Source organism: Miscanthus floridulus, chromosome 10 (assembly GCF_019320115.1).
Source record: "Miscanthus floridulus cultivar M001 chromosome 10, ASM1932011v1, whole genome shotgun sequence".
Taxonomy (NCBI): Eukaryota; Viridiplantae; Streptophyta; class Magnoliopsida; order Poales; family Poaceae; genus Miscanthus; species Miscanthus floridulus.
The window spans coordinates 71,574,138-71,580,851 of NC_089589.1; positions in this window are offsets into that span (position 1 = coordinate 71,574,138).

The window sequence follows — 6,714 nt, forward strand, 5'->3', positions numbered from 1 at the left end:
GCACCGCTACATAGTATTCATTTTGCTGAAATACAAATGCTTGAGTGTATGTTGTTGCAAGGTTCTCGTTGATTGTTTAGGGGTTAGCCTAACTTGAGAATATGCTTAGGTGCAGGTGCTAGGTCATTAACTGAAGATGAGCAATTATACATTAGGTTGTATAAACTTGGTAAGTAAAGTGATTTGAATAGGGCTTAAATTGGAATATGCAAACTACAGCGAATATGCGCATTCCCCGAGCATCCCTGACATTCGTTCATGTGCATCCATGATATTTATCTTGCGCATTCATGCAATAGGTGTGCCGGAGGGAGTGACGTTGCTGGAGTTCGAGGGAGCCAACCAGGAGGAGGAGCCCGAGGTGCTGGAAGACGACGAAGCAGTCGCCGCGGAGGAATTGCCCAAGTGCCCTGACCACTAGCCTTCCTCGTTCCTAAAAGGCAAGCCCCGGAGCATATTAAGTCTCCCATGTTTTCACAAAATACATTGAGTATCTTTTATTCGTTGATGATGCATTAAGTATAGGAATTGGTTGGAACCAATTGCTGCATTATATATCCTTCCTTGTCCAGATGTCGCACTGGAATCCTATTTAAGTTTAGGACGGGTTAAATGCTTAGCCATGCTTAGTGCGGTAGAAGTCAGGTGATTTCCTGTCACCTGCGAGCTTTAGGATGAGGTGGATCATGGTTGGCTATATTTGCTATCGTGGAAAAGAACCATATTAATAATGAATTAAGACCAGGCGGAGTCTTGTGTAGGTTTGGACATAGTGACTCCGTTTGAGTCGTTGAAGGACCGATACGCTGTACGTCCTCATGTCATGTTGAACGCAGCCTAACACTTAGCTAGCCGGATAAGTCGTTCCAACCGCGAAGCCTAGTAGCTCGACTCAGGCCGGGGACGCGAGCAGTGGCGTGCATTCTAGAGGTAGTAAGGTTGTGTGGAGAGCCATTGGCATAAGTCCAAGGCGGGTTAGAGTCCCGAACAACCTTGACAGAGTGGTTCTCTAAGAATGCCGATCTATTCGGACTTGCGACTCCTGAATCGTACCAAAGGTGACTTGTTTGTGACCCTGATGGGGGAAGCAGGGTTTGTGTTTAGGAATACCCCTCTAGCTGGATAGGAATCAATTCGAATCGCCGTCTCTCCCGGATAGTGAGAACTTGACTGAGCAGCGACAACGTAGATTCAATTAATTTAACTATATGGTTAAATTGATGATGATGATAAGGTTGCCACAATGAATACCTGATATGGTTATTAATGTTTGCACCCTAATAAAATGATTGCTTAGTATAGGTGCTAATGTAGTTGACAGGTTAATGGCTAAAAAGTCACTGCTAGTCAGGATAAGAGTTGATCATACTCCTTATGCTTTTCTGCAAAAAGAAAGTGTCAACCAGCTCCACTACATTAAGCTATGCATAATCCTTGGTGTCATTTGTTTGGTTTCCGACGGGTAAGTCTAGCTGAGTACATTCCCGTACTCAGGGTTTATTTCCCTCTTGTTGCAGATGACCTTCTATATCAGGGATTCTGTAAGTATTGTCTCCACCCGGTGGGTGATGAAGACTAGATCATGGGCATGATCTCCGTTTTCTTATCTGAATGCTTTTGTGGGCCGTGATCAGCAAACCAGTATATGTATTTGAACTCGGTGTGTGAGTTAAACTATTTGCTTCCGCATGTTTACAAGACTTGTTTTGTAATAACGATGACTCTGTGATGATGTAATCTATTTGCAAACGTCTGTGAAATGTTGTAACGTATGATATGTTATGTTGAATTACTGTGATCTTGGTTGTATGCAAGTTGGTTTGAAATCCTTCGAGATTTCGGTTGACTATCGGGTTTATATGGGCTCAAGTTCGAGAATTTGATCGTTTTGGTGATTGTTTTTGTACTTATGCTCTTATAAATTGGTCGGTTCTGTGACACACTTTGTTCCAATGACTCTTGCACCTTTTGGCCGCTCTTCAAGAGTCCAAACTTTATTGCGAGTGAAGTTGTTCAACTCTTCATGCATGGCATTTATCCAATCCAGATGTTGAAGTGCTTCTTCTACCTTAGTAGGCTCAAAGCAAGAGACAGAAGAGTGATGAGCAATAAATGAAGTAAGTTTTTGAGATCCAGTCATTACACCCTTTGATGAACTCCCTATGATAAGATCTTGTGGATGATCTTGAAGTATGGGTGTATTTCTTCTATTGACCACTTGAGGAGGAGGTTGTGGAGCATCAACATCTTGTGCTTGTACCACCATTTGTTCATGTGAGACATGAGTATCTTCATTTTCTACTCTCCCATCTTTGTCATCATCTTGTGGCACACTTGATAAAGAAGGTGGATCAATCACTTATACATCATCTTCATCATCTTTAGGCTTGATGTCTCCAACCAGAATGTTCTTCATAGCCTCCCTCAATGGTTCATCACCTACATCATCAAGATTCTCATGAGCTCCTTGGGAGCCGTTAGATTCATCAAATTCCACATCATATGTTTCTTCAACCAAGCCAGTGGTATGATTAAATACTCTATATGCTTTGGACTTTGATGAGTAACCAACAAGAAAACTAATATCACAACATCTTTGGAACTTCCCTAGGTGTTGCCGCTTCTTGTAGATGTAGCATTTGCAACCAAACACCCTAAAGAAGGAGACATCCGGCTTCTTCCCATTGAGCAACTCATAAGGTGTCTTGCCAAGGAACTTTTGAAGGAATAGGCGGTTTGATGCATAGCATGCGGTGTTGATTGCTTCCGCCCATAGAGCTTCAGGGGTGTTGTACTCATCAAGCATTGTTCTTGCAAGAGTGATCAATGTCCGGTTCTTTCTCTCAACTACACCATTTTGTTGAGGAGTATATGTTGCGGAGACTTCATGTTTGATTCCAACTTCATCACAATAAGCTTCTATGTTTTGTTGTCAAACTCTTTCCCATTGTCACTTTTTATTTTCTTGAGCTTCACTTCAAATTCATTTTGTCCTCTCTTGGCAAACTTCTTGAAACAAGATGCAACTTCGGATTTGTCATGAAGGAAGAATACCCATGTATACCTTGAATAATCATCAACAATCACAAGACAACAAAGATTTCCTCCCAAACTCTTGTATGTTGTTGGTCCAAATAAATCCATGTGAAGGAGTTCTAGCACTCTTGCGGTTGACATGAAAGCTTTTGTTGGATGGGTATTTGCAACTTGCTTGCTGGCTTGACATGCACTACAAAGCTTGTCCTTCTCAAACTTCACATCCTTCAACCCTCTCACAAAATCATTCTTCATAAGCTTCTTGAGTGAGCTCATCCCAACATGAGCAAGTCTTCTATGCCATAGCCACCCAAGTGTTGTTTTGGTGAATAGGCATGCCTTCAAGTTTGCATCTTCGGAGGTGAAGTCCACTAGATATAGGTTGTTGTATCTAAACCCTTTGAATATCACTTGATCATTATCCTTCTTGGATACAACAACCTCCTTCTCGGTAAACAAACATTGGAAGCCAAGATCACACAATTGTCCAACGAATAGCAAGTTGAAACTCAATGAAGCAATATATAACACATTGGAGATGGAATGATTATTTGATATTGCCACTTTGCCCAATCCTTTGATCTTGCCCTTTGAGTTATCTCCAAATGTGATTCTTTCTTGCCCATCTACTTCTTCATCTAGTGAGGTGAACATACGAGGATCACTAGTCATATGTTGTGTGCAACCACTATCAATAACCCATTGACTTCCACCGGTCTTGTAGTTCACCTACACACAAGAGATCAAGCTTTAGGAACCCAAACTTGTTGAGGGCCCTTCACCTTCTCAACAAGTGACTTTGCCACCCAAATTTTCTTAGGCCTATTCTTGTTGGGAGAACCTAAGAACATCACTTTCATCTTTCCACTAGAATCCTTTCTAAGCATGTAGTGAGCATTGAAGGCAAAGGGTCTAGCATGCTTGGGCAAGGGTTGTGGTGGTGGAGTTTGGCACTCATGAGCAAAGTGGCCTTCTTGTCCACACTCAAAGCATCTCTTTGGCTTTGGCTTTGATTGTTGTTGTTGAGCTTGAGCCTTCTTCTCTTTGTTTGCCATGTACCCAATGCCACTTCTATCCATCTTCATGACGGTGTTCATTAGGAGCTCACTTTGAAGATATTTGCCTCTAGTGAACTTGCTCAATCCAATCTTGAGATGCTCGTTTTCCAACTTGAGCTTCTTGTTCTCTTCCTTGAGTGCATCACTACTTTTATCTTCCTTGAGTGCAACCTTGTTTCTTTCTTCCTTGAGTTTCTTGTTTTCTTCTTTTAGCTTCTCATTCTCAAGAATCAAGTTGCCATCATGATCAAGAGTTTCTAGCACAATGGTGTTGTGGGTTTTGAACTCTTCAAACTCTTTCTTTAGCTTTTCATTGTCATGCTTGAGCTTGACATACTCATCATAGTCATTGCACTCAACCACTTGCTTGCCTTTGCCACTAGATCCTTGCTCAATGCTCTCATCAATTAGATCATCATATGATGTAGCTATATCAATCTTAACAACATCATTAGTGGCATCATGTGGGTCATTGGGTAAAAATTCTTGAGCAACAACAAGGGTATCATGATTAACCTTAAGAGTAGTGTATTCATCTTTTAGCTTGTTATGGCTAGTGATGAGCTCTTTGTGCACCCACTCAAGTTTATCATGTTTATCTTTGAGCTCTTTCTTAGAAGGTTTGAGCTCCTTGAGTTTGGATGACATAGCATCATTTGCTTCTCTAAGCTCAACACTAGCCTTTTCGGCTATCTCACATTTAACTAAAAGAGAATCATTTTTAATTTCAAGCTTTTCATTTTTAGCTCTAGTCTTTATGATGATCTTAGTGTATTTCTTTAGTAGTTTAGCAAGATCATCATAAGTAGGTGACTCATATTCATCATCGCTATCACTATCACTATCATTATTATGAGCATGATCATCACCACTACTATCATCATCATGTGATACCTTTCGTTCACCTTTGGCCATAAGGCATAGGTGTGTAGAGGATGATGGCGGTGGTGGCGGTGAAGATGATGAGTCAATAGCAATGGCGGCCAACTTCTCGTTGTCACTTTCATCATCGGATGATCCACTAGATGAATCAATGTCCATGAGCCAATCACCGATGATATAAGCCTTTCCACTCCTCTTCTTCTTGTGGAAGTCCTTCTTGCCATCTCTCTTCTTATATGGCTTATTCTTTTTCTTCTCATCTTCATCTTCATTGCTTGAGTCATCTTTCTTGCCCTTGTTCTTGTTCTTGAACTTGTCTTTCTTGGGCTTTGTGCATTGGTGAGCTAGATGACCAAGTTCTCCACAATTGTAGCAATCCATCTCGGAGATTGGCTTCCTTCTAGAGCTTGTGAAGAACTTCTTCTTCTTGCCATCAAACTTGATGCCACTTTTGTTGAGCTTCTTTAGCATCTTGGCGGTCTTCTTCACCATGAGAGCAAGGCTTTCATCGTCAACTTCATCTTCACTTGAGCTCTCATACTCAAGTCTTGCCTTGCCCTTCTCTTGGCTAGCTTTGAATGCTAAGTCCTTATCTTTCTTCTTGGTAGAGGATGAGCCATCTTGTGGCATGATGTGCATGTACATTTCATGAGCATTGATCTTCCCCAAGATTTGTGTCGGTATAGCGGCGGAAAGATCACCTTGATGTAGCACGGCCATAATATGCCCATATTTGTCAATGGGGAGGACACTCAAGATCTTTCTTACAACATTGGATGGTTGCATTTGAGTGAGTCCAAGCCCATTGACTTCCTCTACAAGAACATTCAAACATGAATACATTTCATTAGCACTTTCCTTAGGAAGCATTTCAAAAGAGTTGAGCTTTTTCATGGCAAGATGATAGCGTTCCTCACGCTCACTCTTGGTTCCCTCATGGAGTGCACAAACATCCGACCATAGTGCATGGGCATCTTTGTGGTTCCTCACCTGATTAAACATATCTTTGCAAAGGCCTCTAAAGATGGTGTTTCGAGCCTTTGCATTCCATTTCTCATAATTAACCTCATCGCCTTGTAGGTTAGTAGCATCCTAAGGTTTTGGGAAGCCTTGTGAGGCGGCTCTAAGTATACCAACATCAAGAGCCTCTAGGTATGCCTCCATGCGATTTTTTCAAAACGGAAAGTCATCTCCCTCAAAGATAGGAGGAGGTCCATCCCCGTGAGATATCTTGCTCTAGGCGGTTAAGCCTAAATATGAGAGTATAGGGCTCTAATACCAATTGAAAGGATCAAGATGCCCAAGAGGGGGGTGAATTGGGCTAATTCTAAATTTCTTTGCAATAATTAAGTCCTATAGTTAGCCCAATTAACCCCTAGTGCCTAAAAGGTGTTTCTAATTGTTCTACCGCACAAAAGACTTGCAACTTAAGTTCCAATCCTACTCTAGCATGACAATTCTAAGAATGTAAATACATGAATTGAATTGCACAAAGTAAATTCTCAAAGTAAATTCTCAAAGTAAATAGAGAGGAAGGAACACGGCGATGTTTTGCCGAGGTATCAGAGAGTCACCACTCCCCACTAGTCCTTGTTGGAGCACCCGCGCAAGGGTGTAGCCCCCCCTTGATCCGTGCAAGGATCAAGTGCTCTCTATGGGTTGATTCTTCGACACTCTATCGTGGTGAATCACCCACAACCGCTCACAACTTGAGTTGGGTCACCCACAATCTCCGCCA